Raw genomic sequence first — 19,153 nt, forward strand, 5'->3', positions numbered from 1 at the left:
ATAATGGAATCTGGAATGTGAATTAATCCTTTACATATTGCCCTTTTGGGATGATTTCCACCMGATCCAAGGGACAGACTTTCCAGAAAGTTTGCTGTAAATGGACTGATAAACTGAACTGATTTGAGAGCCCTGAAAGCTTGAGGAGACCCRGTTGATGTGGGTATCTTTCTTATTCAATTCCGGGAAGAAGCCAGGAAGGCAAGGCCTGGCTCCTCCAGTCAACTCCATACCCTGCTGAGTAATGCACAGGGGGCTGTGTGCCAGGACTGCAGTGTCAGTCCAATCCTGACCAGATGCATTAGGCTCACAATAAAATGATGTGGCTTCTTATGGACTTCTTTGTTTTCTAATTAGTCAAAAAGTTACATGGAGGAAAAAAGGTCCAGCTAAATAGAGCCTGGTGTGTTAAAAAGCCAGATCTTTTCACATAGATTCCCAAACCTGCAGCCTTACAGGGGTAAGGCTTCCTTCCCCTTTTGGAGAATGCTGTTGCACCTGCCCATACTGTCTGTTTAACTCACTGGAGCCATTTCAAGAAGTGCTCTTGACAAAATGCCAGGCCTGGTGCCCTTGAAGGTGTGTGCACTGGSACACACTGGATGCAGGACTTGCAGATGGGAAACACCCACTCAAATTACCAGCTCCCATTATCTGAAACAAACGCCACTCCAACCAAGGGAGCTCTGCACAAATCATTACCAGCACCTACTGAGAGGCAGAACTCAGTGGGATTGTTACTATTTTATTTACAAGAAGAAAATAAAAAATAAAAAAATTAAATTTTAGAGAATAAAAATATTTAAAATTTTGATCCCCCATAAGAACTATTACAGACTCCATATTTTAAATTATATTTTATCTTAGATAAGGTTTTTCCTACCCTTGAAGACACTCRGTGGTGGGATCCTCTGCAATAGTGTGGAGGATTGCCATGGTGCCAGCCTAAAAATGCTGTCCCATAACTCAAGCTCCAGTATGGACACCAACCCACCAGGACAGCRGGGGTCATGTTGGCCTCCCACCACACTGGGGCTGTGGTTTTCAGAGCAGAGCAGCCCCTGGGGCTACCTTGAGTAGCCAGATTGGCACACCTCAGGTGCCTTTGCTGTCATTTGACTGCCCAGCCAATGCTTCTTGCATTGTATTTTATTTTGATTAGAGCTTCCTGTCTACTCTTTGGGACCTCATGGTTATGTTTCCTGGGAGGTCAGATGTGCAAGAGTTGCCCTCAGTGCCAAGACCTCAAGTAGTCCCTCTGTCAGAAGGTTCTTCTAGAGAACAAGAGCACAAGAGCGTTTATCTTCCTTTTCTGCAAGAGAAGCAAGGTGCAGTTCTGGCTAATCATCAAAGCAGCCTTGTGGATTTCTGGATGTGCAGTGAACTCCCAAATCCCTGACATCTTCTGTTACTGCAACCTGCTTTGTCRGTGTGACGTGATAGATGTGGCCTGCACATGTTCCTGTGACACTGAGCATGACAGTAGTGCGAAACAAAAAAGGCCCTGCTTGTTATCATCAGCGTGGCTCTGCAGATAAGCAGCACTTCACTGTCAGGATAGGCARGGAACTGGAAATGCCAGCACTAAAGAAACCAAACATTAGGTAGAGTAAAACTGGATATCACTGCAGAATGTAAAGTTGTCAGGTTCAGTGCTGAGATTYCTGCACATCCAGTGTCAAAACATCAAAGCACACAAGGGAATTTATTCAGCAAAATTCACAAGCACACAAGGAAAACTTCCCCAAAACAAATGGATAAGAAACCGAGTTAAGACGATGTCCCATTTGCTTAGTCAGTCTTCATTAAGATTTATCTCAACAAAGCATTTGAAAGAGGAGACAGGGTAAGCAGCTGCCCTCCCAAGAGTTTGTGTTCAGTAAGGCTCAGGATATCAAAGGAGCTTTGTAGGGATTCTCTACTAGGCCACCACTTGGAGCTGAGCCATTGAGGGTGAGCATCTAAGGGCCAAACTGTACATACCTGTTCCTAGTAGATGAAAAGAGACCCTGTAAGGAAATTGTGCAAATATCAAGCATTTCAAGTGCAACCATTAAATGACAACGAAGAAAAAAATTGCTTTGATGTGATCTGGAATTAATTTTTTATGCCCAAAAATGTGAAACCAAAACAGTGGGTTTTGTACAAATTAAAATGTCGCATTTATTTTTCATGTATTTTTAAGGAATGATGGACTGCATTGCTTCTTAGAAAAATGATGACAAAGGTCTTCTGTTGGCTGCATCCCAAGAAATTACTCTGATACTGAAATAATTTTAATAAAATAAAATTACACTCATGATGGAGATGGAAAAAAACTTCTGCCTCATTCCTGAACTCTGCAATATAAYGATTTAAGTCTTGTGTCTGGAACATGTCCCATCTCAGATGGAGAGTGAAGTAGGATAGAAAAAATGGAATAGAATAGAATGAAAAAATAGAATAGAAAAATAGAATTTTTCCCCTGTGCTTAAACTACTGCTCCATTGAATAGAAGACATAGTAGCAACTCATTTTCCTATCATCACCTTTATAACACACAGGCCTTCCAATACATCTCCTGTGAAAGGCTCCATRTTGGACTGCATTTCAGCAAGTGAAACAGACACTGAGAACAGCATGTGTGCATTCTTTATTCAACTCAAAACACCCTGAGGATGGACTGAGGCATGACTTACACTGATGCAACAGCTCCAGAAAGCAAGGCAGGTAGGCAGGTAGGTARGCAGAGATGTTGGAAGAAGACGGGAATTCGTACAATTAAACAACAATGGCCCAAACCTAGCAGTGTAGTTCAGAAAAAAAYCAGCAGAGTTTAGATAAAACTGCAYGCGAGGACCTATAAAAATAACTTGGTAGAAGATGTCATAATACAGATATGAGGATGGRCAAGGTGCTGGCATTGTCTGAAGAGATCAAGAAGGGCAGCAGTGATGGAGGCTTGTGGGCAGAGGTTGAATGGGGCRCTGAGTAYCCTGATCTCATTGAAGATGTCCCTRCTCATTGCAGTGGTCTTGGACTAGATGATCTGTAAAGGTCCYTTCCAACCCAAACTATTCTATGATTCTGTGATCCTATGATTCTATGAAAGGSTCTGCTTTAGTTTCATGGAGCTTCAGCTGACAGGTGGACATCCTCAAGGAGACAGCATCAAGGGGACAAGTCAAGATTTTGCCTCGGACCAGGAATAATTATGGGACGGGGAGGCAGATTTGAGGTTTATCTTAGTCTCTCCTCTGAGAACTACAGCCTACCTGAGAGATGCAAGTGAAACAGAAATACTAATTAATTAAACCTCCAGGTACTTTCTAACTATAGGTAAGTAATAGTGCCATTGTAGATCTAACTATAGGTAAGTAATAGATCTATTGTAGAAAAGGAAATGGGTCAGATCTGACAAGACCAGAAAATTGTTCAGACTCATGTAGGAAGACAACAGCAGCTAGGAAGTAAAAACAGGAGCCTGGAGTTACCTTCCCAAACTGATATCTCCCCACCCTGCCAACTAATATTTTTACTTATATTCTAAGAACCAAATGTACAGTGGCTCCACTGTACAAATACTTCTCAGTTCTCTACATCTCTAAAAACGCTCTGCACACAGATGCTCTGTGGCACTTGTTATTAAAACTGTTCCTCCACAACAGCTTTTCTGTATGCAGAGCTTTCAAAATATTAAAAAAACAAACCACCCAAATGGTGCTTAGTCACTGTTGTGCTGTATTSAGACTTCCCTGTGGCAAGGTGTTAGATTATAACTAGAAAGAGAATCATATGCATTAGGAATTCTCTTGTACCAACAAATATTTCAGATGATACTTGCTGAAGCAATAACTGAACCCCACTGCAGCTGATATTCAACATTACCTACAGTCTTYCTTCAAAAAGAGATATTTTAACACTGCTTTTCAATCATACTGGTTGTCAGGTAATCCTTCCTCATAAGATCCTTTAGGTTAAAGTTTACAAGCACTTGGATATTCCACAGTGACTGCACTTTGCCAAGTTCTATATTAACCCACACATTCTTTCCTTAACTTGGTTAGTAGTGTATCTCCAGGTACATATGAACTTATTACTGGATAAATGGGAGACACTATCAGTTTTTCATTTAACAGAGTTATATGAATATATCAAAAAGGCAAACTCTAACAGAATACACTGCACAAACATGTGTTGCTGCCAAGATATTTTCTATTAAGCAAATTAAATGCATATATTCATTCGCTCACTGTTCTGTACATAAAATCCAGGCAAATTTCCAGAAGAACAATGAGAAAAGCTATGTGTTCAAGATGTCCCACAACTTCTCTTGCACATGCTGTTATACTACTGCCTTTAGCTATGTTCTTCTGCATTGACATTTGTTACATGACCCATTTTGATGCCTATGAATGTTTTTCATTTAGATATACACAAACATAAGAAAACAGGTAGTTTTGTCTTGTTTCAATTCTCCTAAATTGGAGGATCAATCCTCTGCTGTAGCTGTGAAACTTCAAGACAGTTAGAAGCAGAATAATTTCTTTCCAAACTTTAAAACTCCCTGCAAGTTTCCTTTATAACTTGTACTCCACATGGCTATTAAAAATACATRAAAAGCAGAGCGAAATATCAAACCGACTGTTGCTACAGAAGATGCCAGCGGTCCCTCCTTGTTCCGTGAGCATCCAACCCTTACATTTAGACTGCAGGATAAACTTATGTAAGGCACTGCAGTGCACGAGACAGCGACACTTAGACCTGCCCCTAGTGAAGGGGAGATCAGCAAACAACACGAGCATCGCTCCCCTGTCCGCCACCCGGGAAGCGCATCAGCCACCGACCCTAGCGAGAAGCAGCAGCACAGACTCTACCACGGCTACTTTCCTTCCCTTTCCCTCAAGGATAAAAAAAGAGGCAAAAGTACCGTCTCGTCCTCGCACAGAGAGGGGGAAAAACAAGTGGAGCAGCATTTGCCCATCACGGCAGGACAGCCACCCACCGGACCGACACCCACCAGACTGACGCCAGCCTGTCCCGGAGCCGGAAGATGAGCCCCGGGCGGTGACACTGTCAGAAAGGGATTTCACGTCCCCTCTCCGAGACCGGCCGAGAGGACTTGTCARCCTGATGCCCCCCGAGGCGCCGGGGGATGCCGGGGCCGGGGGCGCGGCGCCGGGAGTGGGGAAGGGTGGCTGCGGAGCCGTGCGGGTGAGGAGCTGCGGCGGGTTCGCCCCCCGCGAAGCGCTGCCCGCTTCCCGCTCTGCCGCCGCACTGCTGCTCGCCCGCTGGATCCGGCCTCTCCCGAAAAAGGTCGCTCCGGCTGGCAAAGGCTTGCCCACAGCAGGGCACGTCCAGCAGCGCCATCGCAGGGGCGGGCGACTGCCGGGACGGGGCCGGAAACTTCGCAGGGACAGCCCCAAACGCGCTGAAATCCGAGAGAGCCTGGGCTCTCAGCCGGGGTGCCGCTAGCTTCTCATCTTCGTGCCGCATCCACAGCCACCGATCCCCGCAGTCCCCGTCCTCCGCAGGCGCTGGGATGGTACTTTTAATCTGCGCGTCCCCCGGCCGGCTGCCGGCGCGTCTTCTCTCCGGCCGCGCTCCCGGCGGGAGCGGGGCTGCGGTGCCTGTGCATACCGGCTCTGCAGCACTGGGCACCCCCGCCCTCTCCGGCCGCCCTGCGGGCTCTGCGGCTGGCCACGGCTGCCCCGCGCTCCTCTGCTGCATCGCGGGGGCCGGGCGCCGACGCTGCCTGCCAGAGGGTCACTTCAGGCGGCGACAGCGGCCGCCAGTTCCTCTGCGGGAGTCCTCCCGCTTCTGGGTGTCCCCCAGCCTCCCCAGACGCTCTAATTTCCCTGAAAGGGCTTTCCCCGAAGTCACTTATTTAAATGGCGAGGAAGATCAACACCCTCTGGACCTCGGTGACTTGTAATGGCAAAAACACAGATCTCTGCAACGTGCCCAGAGACTTTTGTAATGCTCGAGGGCTAGTATAATGTTTTTGGCCATGCATATGTATTTACACCATTTAGCCTAACGTAGCCCTAACCTGCACGTACAGGCGGGTGTGTTGTGTATATCCGGTCTGCATCCATTTGCCCACTGGGAACACACTTTTCTTGTCCTGGCCAGACCCAGGACATGCTGATGCAGCAGCCTCACTTCTCTTGGGCGGTTGCCTTTGGCATGACATATTTTCCTCTAACAACTTACATTAAAGACAAYGCTGGAAAAAGGTAGAATAGTTCAATGCCTTACACCCAAGAAAGTATTTGTGCTGTGTCCACTGTTTAAACCCAAAACCCACTGTTTTCCTGAAAGCCAGATCATTACCAAACATACAGAAAAGTGAAAATTGCTCTTAATGCTGAACAGCTCTGCCTTCTGGTGGGAAAAATGCGCAGGTCTGTGCTTCTCTGGGCAGGTTTTTTTGTTTTAATGTATGTTCCACTGATGATGCACAAAGTGATTTTGAAAATTGTAGGAACCAGCAAGAGCATCCACCAAAATTGTTAAATTACATTTAAATGCTCAAGTAACTCCGGTTTGTGTCAACTTCTTACTCGCTGCTCTTCCTCAGCCCTGCCAGAACTTCAACTAAAGTTTTAGACATCAAGTCAAGTAAAAAAAAACAACAAAAAAAACCCAAAAAAACCCCCAAAAAAACCCACCAAACCAAACAACATAGAAGCCCCATTTAACAAATAAACAAAAAACCAAACCCAAACATCAAACCAAATGTAAAATTTCATTCAAGATATCTRTCTTTTAACATTTGTGCTCAAGATCTATTTTTCTTTGCAGCATAAGTCTATGCACCACTTTAGTACCACTTCAGTACTAAAGTGGAAGAGAAAATATTCAATTGAAAYTTAAATTAAGCAGAAATCATATATTATCCTTCTGGCAAGGGTGMATTGAAGCCCCAGAGGCCGATTTAGGATTGATAAGGGATAAGGATGTGCTTGGAAGAGCTGCTGGGCTCTTTGGTCAGCTTAGATTCTTTTGGAGAAAGTGAGACCAAACTCATTCAKTTTGAACCTCATCAAGGTGTATAGCATTAAGGTGAGAAAAGCTGAGAAAGCAAATGGAAAAGAAAAACTATTTTAAAGAGCAGTTCCTCAGTCAAACACACAAACAAGGAAGATGAATAAAGAATTTAGGAGGGGTCTCAGTGGTGGCAGAATGATGACAGGAAGGTTATTATGTRGAGGACTTTGAGCACACACCTGAAGGTAACAATGCCTCAGGAAGGATATAGAAAGGGAAATGAACATAACTGAGACAGGAGAAAAACACTCAGCAAAGCAGGCGCATCAGAGGTGAGGATTACTCCTACATTTGAATTCTGAGAACTCTAAACAGCAAGTTCAAAACAAGGCTTATAAATTATTGATTCTTAATTTTAAAATGCTAGTCATCTCCCTGATTTCAGTGGCACGTGGCACTCGGATCAAATACTGAGAGGAATAAGACTTAAAAAAACTTGTTAAGCACAACAAAGGACCAAAGGCAGAGAGATCTCACCAGTGCAGACTGCTGCCTGTGTACACTAAAGGAATTGATATTTTTAGATAAGGGTAATATGTAATTCCCRCCTCTTGGGGACCAAGTGACCACGTGGTGCCAACTACAACATAGATCATCAGGCTGGGAAAGATGGGGAGTTGCTGAAGAAGTGTTAAGCAGGGAGGAGCCTTTTGGGGAAAGAGGGCAAGGAGTTGCAGTAAATGGAACTATTGGGCTGAGCAGAGRTAATTAATGGAGCTGTTCACAGATCACCCCCTGGGGCAAGTTACRCTGTTCACTTATGACCCTGGTCAAATATTACTGAGCGCAAATGAGATGTTGGGATGCATCAAGGGGAGAGTAAAAACACCACTCTTGTCAAGCTGGATGCTATTTAGGGCTGTAGTAGAGGTCAGGGTGAGAAATACAGAATACTGAGAAGTCCAAGGTCCCAATCACAGGGATGAATAACAGAAATTKAAAGTAGAAGATGGAAACTTATCAGGTGGAAATAACAGCAAAAAAAAAGTTGCTTACCCAGTCATGGGATGACTAAGAATTATGTCCATGGTACAGCTCTGAATAAAGCAGATACAAYCTTAGGCTCTAGGAAAGACTAAGAGGGAAATTTAAATGTTCTATAAAAGCCACAGAGAGATCTCACCTGAAACCTCACAYGGTGGTCCCCCATGTTTTGGAGACAGCAGTTCTGACACAGGGAATATACAGCCTACACCACTGGAGGGGGGCCAGGTAAATACACATCTTCTTCCAGGAAAACAGTAAAGCTGGAAATCGACAGCTTTCCATGAATACAGGTGAARCATTAAGAGAGGGAGAAGTACTTCAAGGTCAAGAAATGTATTTACCTAAGAATAAAAGGGTGTGAACTTGTGCTTACCTAAGTCACAAYAGGTCCTGAAACAGTCCTCTGGTAGGCACAGAGGAAAATGTAATGACTTTCAAGCTGAAATTTGATCATTTTAGAGAGGAAGGGATAGGATTTGGCAACAGGGAGGGACTGGATTTGATGACCCAGGATGAACTTCGCTAGCRTTTCCTATCCATGCAAATCCTGCTTGTCTGTGCATTGTCACCAATAAATTGCWGAGCATTTTGCTGATGGTCCACACCCAGAAAGTGAATGTGCCTCTACCAAACTGATTTGCATGGTGCTCTGTCCCAACAGATCTGGTTCAAATTGCTTTTCAAGGCAGAATGAAGAAGTCTGTGGCTAAGACAGCCATGAGAATGGGCTGGGAAAACTTGCACTGTTTGTTAAAAAACACTTTTCATAAAAGTAGTAGATTTGTTGCATTACTGGAGAGAAAAAATACAAGTAAGTTACGCAAAGAAAGGTGTTCCTTACGCATACAATTAGCAACAAGAATAAGAAGAACAGAGTCTGATAAAACCAGTTTTTAAAACATAAAAGTAATTGCACACAAGTGACTTGACAGGATATGTTTTACAATATTTATTGACTTCAGAGGAAACACAATGTAGTTAGCACCTCACAGGGTAAAGCTCCTGGGTAATTAAAGGCCAAGGAGGATATCTACATTTTTCTAAATGTCCCAGGGGAGTTGCTTAGTCTGTAAACAACCTATTCTAATGGTAAAGAGGCACCGTGGGCAGCGATTTTTCCCTACAGTGACAGAATCAATGCTTTCCTCCATGATGTACACAATACAACTCCTATTTACTGTCTAAGCAATTTCAATATTTTACATCTATCTGAACTAAATTGGGAAAGGTTGGGATAAAATAGCCAAGGTCCCCAAAATGGGGCACATTATTCTCTTTAACTCCATAATGGTCTTCATGTATCAGTGCATCCGCTGCATTGTAGAGAATAAACAGTAAATAATTTCATTAGGGTTCTATACTTACATGCTAACATACAGAAGATTTGGATTCCTAACCATTAGTATCTGATATTTCTCTATTTTATGGAGGCTGGCTAACCTTTTTGGGAGAGACAGAGTGCTTTCCCTGGATCTTTACAGTGCTGGTCTGCAAAGATATGACAAGTGTGAAGATGGACATCCACGGAGAATGAAATACAGAACCGAAGTCTTGGGAAAGCTCTGGGAGACAAAGGCAGTAACAGAGTGCTGTGTGTGTCACTAAGCAGAGCATCTTCAAGTGAACTGCATGTTATTCATCCTTTATGAAAGGCTGGAAAGGCTTGCTGAGGGGCACAGCATGTGAAGTATGTCAAAAAAGTGTTTAATTTGAATAGATAACACTCCGTGGGAATGAGCAGCAAAAGACAGTATAGGAAACATGAAGGGATGCAAATTTGTTTGCAAGAGGACTGCCAGGAGTAAGTTGATAGGGCAGTATCCAGTGCTTATGGAAATAAACATGGGAGACTAGGAGAAAGCTGAAGGAGAAAGTGGTTAGAGGACCACGGAGGCTGAAGACAACCCATGGGGTYGCAGAGAGAGATAATGGGGAGAGAAGGCTGAGGTGGGGCATACCAGAAGTTCAAAAAGTTCTTCACCTGGGAAGAAACCAAAGCATGGATTAAAAGGAGAGATGAAACYTAGGGGAAAGGAAAACTTATTCGGCAGATGGCATTTCAGAGGACAGAGGGATATGCAGTGGTGAAGGGAGACAAGGGACAGGAGACTGCAGGAATGAGAAGAGACGTGAAGGTCAGACTCAGATGGCCTGGTGAATAACTGAAACACTGCAACTTCTGCAATGTCTCAGCTCTGGAGAGTGATGGATAAGTCAGGCTATCGGCAGCTGCTGCCTCCTGGCATGCTCTGCAATCAACAGCAGGAGGTGACTGTGACACCGACATTAAACACCTCCAAAGGATGGCATGAGGAGAAGTCTGGCTGGCAGCATTCAGTGRGGGCAGAATTTTGTCCAAGGCAGTGCAAAGGCAGGATAAGGCAATGCTACTCCAGTAATGCATTTTGAACAGGAGGCTTAGAAAATGATTGAGTGGCATGTAAAAGATGGGAGAGCAAGGCAAGAAGGGACACCCAGCACTGCTKATGTGATTATCACAACCTATTTCTCTGCAAGTACTCTTTTCAAGCACTCTTACATTCATGTGAYAGACCATGCAGGTGGGCTCTGTCAGAATTTTGATATCTACAAGAGAGAAGCTCAGTATGCTGATAGTTGTAGACAAATGTGGAGACTRAGTTTATTTTTCGATAAGCCAAACATTGGCCTCACTGAAATTGATTTGTTGTCAGTATAGTTAATTCTTCATTTCTGCAGGCAGTATAATTTGAAAACAGTCTCAACTAGTCCTAAATTCTCTACCCAAGTTCACTTATTGAGATTGCTAGTCACATTGTATTTCTCTGAGTGCTTGAAAACAATKAAGATGAGTGCTGCTGTCGAAGGAAGTGTTTTAATCTTCTCCTCTCCTGGTCACTTGTTTTGTCCCAGCTTCCTTCCTTACAGTCACACAAGCATTTGGGCAGTGAATCAGATRGGGGTTAAAACTAAAGCAGGGAGAAACAGGTGAATTTGGGGAGAGTCAACTTTGCTAGCACAGGGCCAGCTTCCCCAGGACAAGGAATGGAATCTGCACTCTGCTTTCAGCCGGCAGGAGAATTCTGAACCGTAATCTTTTCAGACTGAAAACTACAGTGGCCCAAACGAATAAGAAAAGCAAATACATTCACTGTTACATTTCCCCTTCCTTGCTGGAGGTRCATTACAAGTTTTCCCGGACACAGCTCTCCCATTAGTAACACAGTTCTCCACTTCGGGTATACACATGTGGTTCATTATTTTCCAGGTTGGGGCTGTTATTTTTGTTCTTGCCTATCTTAAAAATAAAAAATTYAAAGAATGTAATACAGTGATTTTGGGATTTCTGAAGACATGAGCAGTCAGTTATGACTTTCAGTGAAATGATTCAGCKAGAGCTGAAAGTCATGCCAGATGGCCCCAGAATGGCAATTTCCCTTGGATTTACAGTGAGGTTTCACATTTTGTGCATTACTCAGTACATGAGGTTTTAATGATCCTCAGGCAACTTATATGGAARCAAACATTTTTAATATAGTTTTTAAAGTATACTATTATGCTATTGCATATTTGGATGAATAGAATGTTTACACTACTATTTAACAAATTAACACAGCCTACATGTCCTCTGTTTTTCGAGAGAGAGAGAGCCCAGCCAGATGACTCCTTTTTAAATTCAGTCCTCATATAAAAAGTATGTGAGGATCTAAACAGAATTCCTTCAGAGTTTTGTTATTTCTGCTGGTGTAGCCTTACATTTATTTTAGTGTCMGTAGTTAGCAAGGCCATGGATTAAAATTAATGAGAACAATGCTTTACTACTATGTTTTTTAGTTCTTGCTGTCTGGAACAGTACAAAGTAAACATTCCAAATGAACCAGCTCTTGCTGACAAGGAATTCATGTTTCCTCATATGAAATAGCATTTATACATGAAGATCACAAGGAAAAATGCATGTTTTCACTGAACTCCTCACCTGCCCTCTACCCAGGAATACATCCCCTGCAAGKCTATTTCTAAATTCCAAACCTCTAAGCAGCTGGAAGTAGATGGCCATTTCCTTATATCAACTTTGCAGAGAAATATTTCCTTCTCCCAACAAACAGGTAATCTCCTCTCTTCCACTTCTGAGTTACTCTGGGCCAAAGCCAATGACAACTTCAAGCTGCTGTATTTTGAGGCCAAGCAGAGCAAGGGACAAGTGCTGACATCTTGCAACAGCAATGTGAGTGGCAGAAAATTCCAATGGCTTTACATGGACCAAGTTTCTCATACTGGAAAGATTTTCAGTGCTCTGCTGAGAGGAGTAATACTTACCACCATTAATGAGAATTCTAACTATCACTTATGGGCCTGGGATGTTTTTATACAAAGAAAACCTMGCTCAAATTACTTTTAGAGCTCATTTTAGAAATGCATCACTTACACTAATTTCTCTGAATTTMGAGCTGACTTTAAGAAAGAACCAAAATAACCAGTTCTCAAATGATTATGATAACCATATCACCACCTTCTGAAATTATAATGTGTGAGAAGTGATTGTGGGAAGCAGATCTCAGGGGTCAGAGCAAGGCCAAGGAATTTTGGGATGATTGCAGCTGAAACCTTTTRGAGTTCGTTTCTGGAACCAGATGGTTCAGACCCAAAAGGGTGGTCAAGTGAGTCAGGTTATGCTTCAGGTATATGACTCAAAAATGCAGCTACATACTTTTGAATGGCTGTGAGGGCACAGAARGAGTATCAAGGAGTTATACTTTCCACTTGAAAGGAGAGCAAAAATGTCCTTGGAACATAATAATTATAATTTATATATATATATATCTTTGAGTCATCATCTATGTGATCTAGATCCTGATTGGACCCTTGAGCCATGATTATTGACAGAAAATTCAAAAGAAGGTGCAAGTARAGTGCAAGAGAGAGTGATGAAAAGTTGTTCAGCACAGAAAACTCATCCTAACATCTATCTGGAAAAGACTTCCWGCCTAAAAATAGGCATTTCCCCTCTAACACATTTTGCATCACCAGATATTTTATGTCCAGATATTCTTGCTGTCTACAGATTTTTGTAGACTCTAAGGGAAAAGGGATGGTTTAATCAAATAGTATGTTTTTGTTTTTTTTTATCCCAGGACACAATATTTTACACAGTTGCTGTTCTATAACTACATTTGATGAAAACATCTCCTCTACAAAGGMATCCATTTGCAAACTCCTGACATGAAGGTGTGGATCTGCTTTCTCTTCTCACTGTGGTTTCTTCTAATAACTGATCATCTCTAGTCCTGAAAGTCTGTGCTTCCTTCAGATGYGGAAGCTGCAAAACTTCTGCTATGCATCCTTCTTATGAGGATTCTTCTGCTCTGGACTGGAGCYGCTTTGCCCTTTCTCACAAAGAAATCAATAGTTCTCTGTTGTCTCTCACAATAAGGGATCTTTCCAGATCTTAGGCTCCTTATTGCTCTTCCCTGTTTCATCCCCATAGTTTCATTGTTTTCTGAAGTTGTGTGAGCACCAGTGTAAATGTCACATGTTCAGTATCTGTCCCCAGTGCTGAACATGCAGGTGTTATCACCCCCTCACTTCTACCTGCTGTGTCTCTGCTCACCCACCCAAAGATCCTGACAGTTTTTCATCACACACGTTCACAGAAGGGGCTCACATTGATTTGTGCTGACACTACAAGCTCTAATTACTCCTGGGGTTACTCCTCTCCAGCTGATGGCCAGACACAGTTCCAGGCAGAGCTGGTTTCAGCCTGGCTTTGCTGCATCCCTCAATCATCGAAACTAGTGGAGTGGGAATGTGAGCATGTTGGTTTTATATGCTCAAAAGTGCAGGCAGCCTGCAGTTCCCTGATCAAATATGTGGCTTTCCAGCTGCTAAAATCTGTATCTACAATCCACATGGACTGCAATGGGATTATGAAATCGTACCTGAAAAACTGAAGGTAAAATCAGAACTTCACTTAAAAAGGAAGTGCTGCTTTTTCTGTCAGCATGTCTRTAAGAGAGGTTATTGCAGATGTGGCACACAGTCTTGAAATGCATGAGGTGAATGTCTTTTCAAGCCTTKCTTTGCACTGGAACAACCTCACATCTGCCAGGAATTTTGATCAACAGGGCAAGTTCCACGATATGGCTGCAAAATCCCTCTCGTGTGTCAGCTCCATCTGCTGATGGATCTACATAAGAGGACTTACGATATTTACACTCTCACCCTCTGGGATTGCAACAGTAATTTTGGAGACACRGGGAATTATATCAGCAGAGCATTCTAGCTCAGAAATATGCAGTGGTGAGAGAACACAGCAAATAATCTCAAWTTTTTCTACAAATGACATTTAAAAATGCCTTTGGGGCAGGGAAAAGAAGACAGAATATTTTTTTAAGTGCATCTAACACTCAGTAACTTTTAGCACTTCATTTTTACTAAAGATTGGTGAAATTAAGTTTTACATGAAACAGAAGAAATTCTAAGACTATGGGAAAGAAGTTCAAGCATTATAGTCATATGTTTGGCAACTATACAAATGTGTAGCCTATCCAACTGTTCCATGTTAATTTCTAAATGAATCCTTTTCATGTATTTAGCCATTGCTTTGAGTGTGTTATGCTTYTTTTGTGTGTTTGTTTTAAAGAATTTGTTTTAAAGAATATCAATTAGCACAGGTGAAAGCAAAAAAACCCAGTTGTTTTCGGTTGATGTTGTGCCGATCCTGYATTCCTATATTCTGTCAGCCTGTATACCCAAAAGGKGTCTGTGCCTTTAAATTCAATCCTGAAGAAGGGGCACAGGCGGCGCAGGAAGTTTAAAAGCTGGGGCTGCCACAGCCATTGGGTTTTGRACCTCAGCTCTCGCTTCKAGTGCAGGRGAGTTACTTTGTTGCCATTTAGCTARCTTGRATTTGCTAGCTTCAGCAAACARCTTTCCCGGGACCRCCACCCCTTYTCTRACCCCTGTGATTCTGCTTTTGGACCAATTCGGYAGCYGGCGCGGAKAAGCTGCATTKCTCTGTCTTGTMCCGGACTCCAAAAGAACCCAAGCCAGTGACAGAAAAACACACTGAGCCCTCTGTTTCATCCACAGTGACGAAAGGACTATAGTCAGGTTTCTCCAGTGTTGCCAGAGCAGCCACGTGGGTTTTTTCCTTTGTTTCTTTTTCCCGGGGATGGGAGCCACCATCTTTTTCTCTGCACCATGTGTCCGAGTGATTTGTTGGGGGAGGGCATGGCGTGTGTTCCTGAGTTTTAAATATCTAACAGTTACTTTTTACCTGTGTCCTGTGCGCACTGTGTTTTGTTAATAAACTACTTCTTTTCTCTTCACTTTTGCCCGAACATCTATTTCATATTGGTGGGAAAAAAATTATCAAATTTTTCACTTCAGAAAAAACATTTACTCTGTAATGTTTTTCTCTGAAAACATTGTCTCAAACCAAGACATCAGGTCAAATATCTGTAAAGTTTTACCAAATCAGGAGGTGACCTCTGCTTTTTGCAGTCAGAGCAGAAAGAAATCCCAAAACCTTTTCCTTTTGCAACATGGATCTCACTGGAAATGCAGAGATATTCARACAACATCCAGTCCCTCCTACATATTTTTCTTCTATTTTCCAGGGCAGCATAATTCTGCTGGCACTTACACCTATCAGGCATCTCTTTCCCTAGCATGCAAGTTATCTGTGGGTTGTCATTGCCTCTCCAGAGCCTGGGATGCTTTGCCTATCTGAAGACYTGCCTTGGTGCTTACCTCCTGCCTGGCTGTTAAACGTGAGGCAGATTAAAGCAGGCAGCTCAGCTTACACAGGTTTTTCCAAGAAGCTTCAAAAAACATTTCCAGAAATWCAGCAACTTCAGCTGCTGAAGGGATCATTTAGTTACCCGCCTTATGGTCAGAGCAATCAACCAAGCCACGGTTCAGTCTGAGCAAGGTGCCCCTGCCAGGAGCAGGAAGAATGTCCCGTATGCCAGGTGATGACACCCTCCAGATGAAGAGGAAAACCAGCTTTCCCTACTCTTGGGGAAGCCAAGAGCCGAGAACTGAAAAGTCATGGGACCAAAAGGGTCCTCCTGCAGCATGCASTGAGTGGCACCAAAATTCAGATGCATAAGGTCATCTCCAGCCCCAGAAAAGGTCCCAAATCAGGCACCTCTCTGGTGGTGTGCTACCCCAGCACCCCCCAGGTAGCACACCAAATGTGCTGGGGCTCCTTGTACAATCTGTGGGCTGCCACATTCAGTGACTACCCTGAGGAGAAACATCCCTGTACTGTAATAAGAATAAAAAAAAAAGAGCCAACAAAACAAAGCAAGGAAGAAATACAGCTAATTTCCCCCCACGGATGAAACCAGAATGTGGCAATAAGAATGGTTGTGGAGGCTGTGTGCCTCAGAGGCATCCATCAGCCCAGCAGTGCTGCTGAGGACACATCCTGCTGCTCATTCCTGCAACCGCCTGGAGACGTGTGCTGTACCATGGGAAACACTGACAAGGGCAGGTGGGACCAGCCTGTGTGGGATATAAAATATTTATGGCACCTGCTTGGTGTAAATAAACATGAACAGTGGGAGTGTCCCTGCCTGCAGAAGGGAAATTACTCGCTGGGCTCTCTACAGCTCACAGAGCTGCACATACACAGCCCCTGCTACCTCTGCACTTCCTGGTGTGTGTGGGTTTGCTTTGATTTCTCAGCTACCCTCACTATTGCACTTGGGTGACACACTGGCAGGACGTCTCACTGTCCAGTCCTTCTCTAGAGGTGCCTGCCACTGTGACCCTATTTATGATCCCTAGTCCTGTGCCCTATATAGCCATCTATTCCTCTTCCCAGAAGGCAGCTGAAAGCAGAACACACTGCACATGTGTGTGCTTGGGTGCATGCTGATGTGTGTATCCATGCACACAAACATGTGACATCTTCCCATATAAATCTGCCAAGAAACTAAATACAYGGTAAACTCCAGACTCAGTCACTTTGACACCCCAGTTTTAATCAGGCTTTTGCCTATTTAGATGCTAAATAATCCAGGACTGGGACATCATCTTTATGTCATCCTCAAAATGTCTTGTACTTGTTAGGATAATTGTGGAATAACAAAATATTTAATGTCTTAATTTCTATTGARAATGTTATATAGAACTCAAATGTTAACAAAGAGGAATACATAAAGTMATCCAAGTGCTTTCTGTTTTTAACAAACCCAGTTCAATCCCATCATCTTTTCATTCTATATTCTGTGTAATTTGATTAAACACATACTAATGTTACCTTAAATAAATTGTATTCTACTGGCAAATAAGAAGATAAAAATTGATTTTTCAAGCAAGGCTAGCCTTAATGTTCTGTGATAGTTAAACCCATAGTATTTCTGCAATTAAATAGCTKGCACATAGTTGGTTTGATGGACACTTAGCATTGTCAGACCTTTGTTATGGATAATAAATGGTTCCTCTTATTGCAGGAGGACTGCAGAAGCACTAAGATCACTTGAAAAAACCGAAGTTCTATTGTACTGACCATTGTTGCCAATATTATTATGATGCCTATACAGGTCATAATTAGACATGTTTATATTACTAACATAATACATATATATATATGTGTGTGTTTATAGTACTAATAATAAGGAGCCATGCCATTTTGCCCTGAAGGGAGTGTAAAACCACCAARCAAAAGCGTTACTGCCAGAGATCTGAAAATCCGAGCAGGGACAAGGTAGGGAAGACCATGGGTGTGTACCCAAGAGCAGGAGAGTTCCTGGGATGCTACAATGGGCATCTCCAGGTGAGGCTTCAGCCACAGATTGAGTGATCAAGTGATGCCTGAGACTGGCCACATGGGACAGAGAGACATGGATCTGCCAGAGGGACAGGTTACTGAAAAGTAACCACCAGCATGTAAATATGTGTCAAGTTATTCAGTAGTCACTGCTTCTTCTGGAGCGGAATTTGGTAACTGACCCCTCTCTAAGCTGGTTGCAACATTCCTTAGACTTTTGTTCCAAAATTTCATTTTGAAATGACTTCTGAAGATTATCTGTTAATTGAGGCAAGGCCTCCCCYTTTACAGCAACTTTAAAGTGTAACATTTGGTGTCATCATAAATATTTTATGCACATAAATATGTGTGTAAAACAAGAGATGTGCTGAAAGGTTTGCCTGTGAAGGGAGGCTTTGCTTTTTGACTCTCAAAGAGAAATTGGGATCCCTCAGACCTGGCCAGGGATYCCAAGGCCAGGTCTTGTCCACCCCACTGCTAATGAGAGTTATGATTTCCTTATTTACTTCCTGAAAAGGATCTATAAATTTTCATTTGTTAAATAYTTTTGTTCTTTCATGGAAACAGAAAATTCTTCAGTTTCTGGTGTGACTAATCCTTTCATATATTCACTCTTTCACTGATTGATCTACACCAAATTGTAAAGCCTTTGTTCTGCTACATTCTTACTAGAAATCTTGGTAGGGTGTCTCTGGGGGCTAATCAACGAATTAAAGTAGAAACAAAACACCAAAAAACAAACTAGGATTGATCTGAGGAAATTGCCTCTTCGCTGTAAGAGAGGAATTTAAAATGCATGGAATTTACAAGAGGTACACATTTTCACTGATGGTTTTTCTGAACCTAARGAACCATTGTGATTTGGTTTTCTCTGTCCTCTGCATGATGAGAGGCCACAATARCACTGGACCCTCTTACTTATTTCACACCTCTTTCAATGTGTTGCCAAATCCCTCAAGCCCAGRCATATATCCCACTTGGAGGCTGCCAACATCACAAGAACCCCTTCCAACTCTTATTCTGTTTATCCCTATGAATGCACTATAAAATCAAGGATGTCAAAGTCAGTTGCTTACACAGAGATCATACAAACAAAAGGAGAAAATAAATTCAATTTTACCTGATGCTTGGCACACATCCTAAATGTATTTCTCTTCAAGRACAACATGTAAATAAAGAGGTCTTTAATTTTTAATGGCCATTTAAARCCTCTTCAAGAGGAGCATAAGAATGCCTGGGGCTATTAATTTTTTATTTCAAAATTAGAAATATTTATGTGTAACTAACAAAATTCTTCTCTAGCCAAAGGATACAAACATAGCTTAATTTGGTTGGTGGTTTTTTTTTTTTTTTTTTTTTTTTTTTTTTTTTTTT

The 19,153-nt window shown here is 42.6% G+C and overlaps 1 protein-coding gene across 2 annotated transcripts in view; it reads right to left on the bottom strand.

The window, feature by feature from the left end:
- Positions 1 to 19,153, bottom strand: part of MTUS2 (microtubule associated scaffold protein 2) — a 265,702-nt gene that overhangs the window by 25,047 nt on the left and 221,502 nt on the right. The window lies entirely within an intron of this gene.

Source organism: Malurus melanocephalus, unplaced genomic scaffold (genome assembly GCF_030028575.1).
Source record: "Malurus melanocephalus ecotype Western Australia unplaced genomic scaffold, MMel_1.1 scaffold_70, whole genome shotgun sequence".
NCBI classification, from domain to species: Eukaryota; Metazoa; Chordata; class Aves; order Passeriformes; family Maluridae; genus Malurus; species Malurus melanocephalus.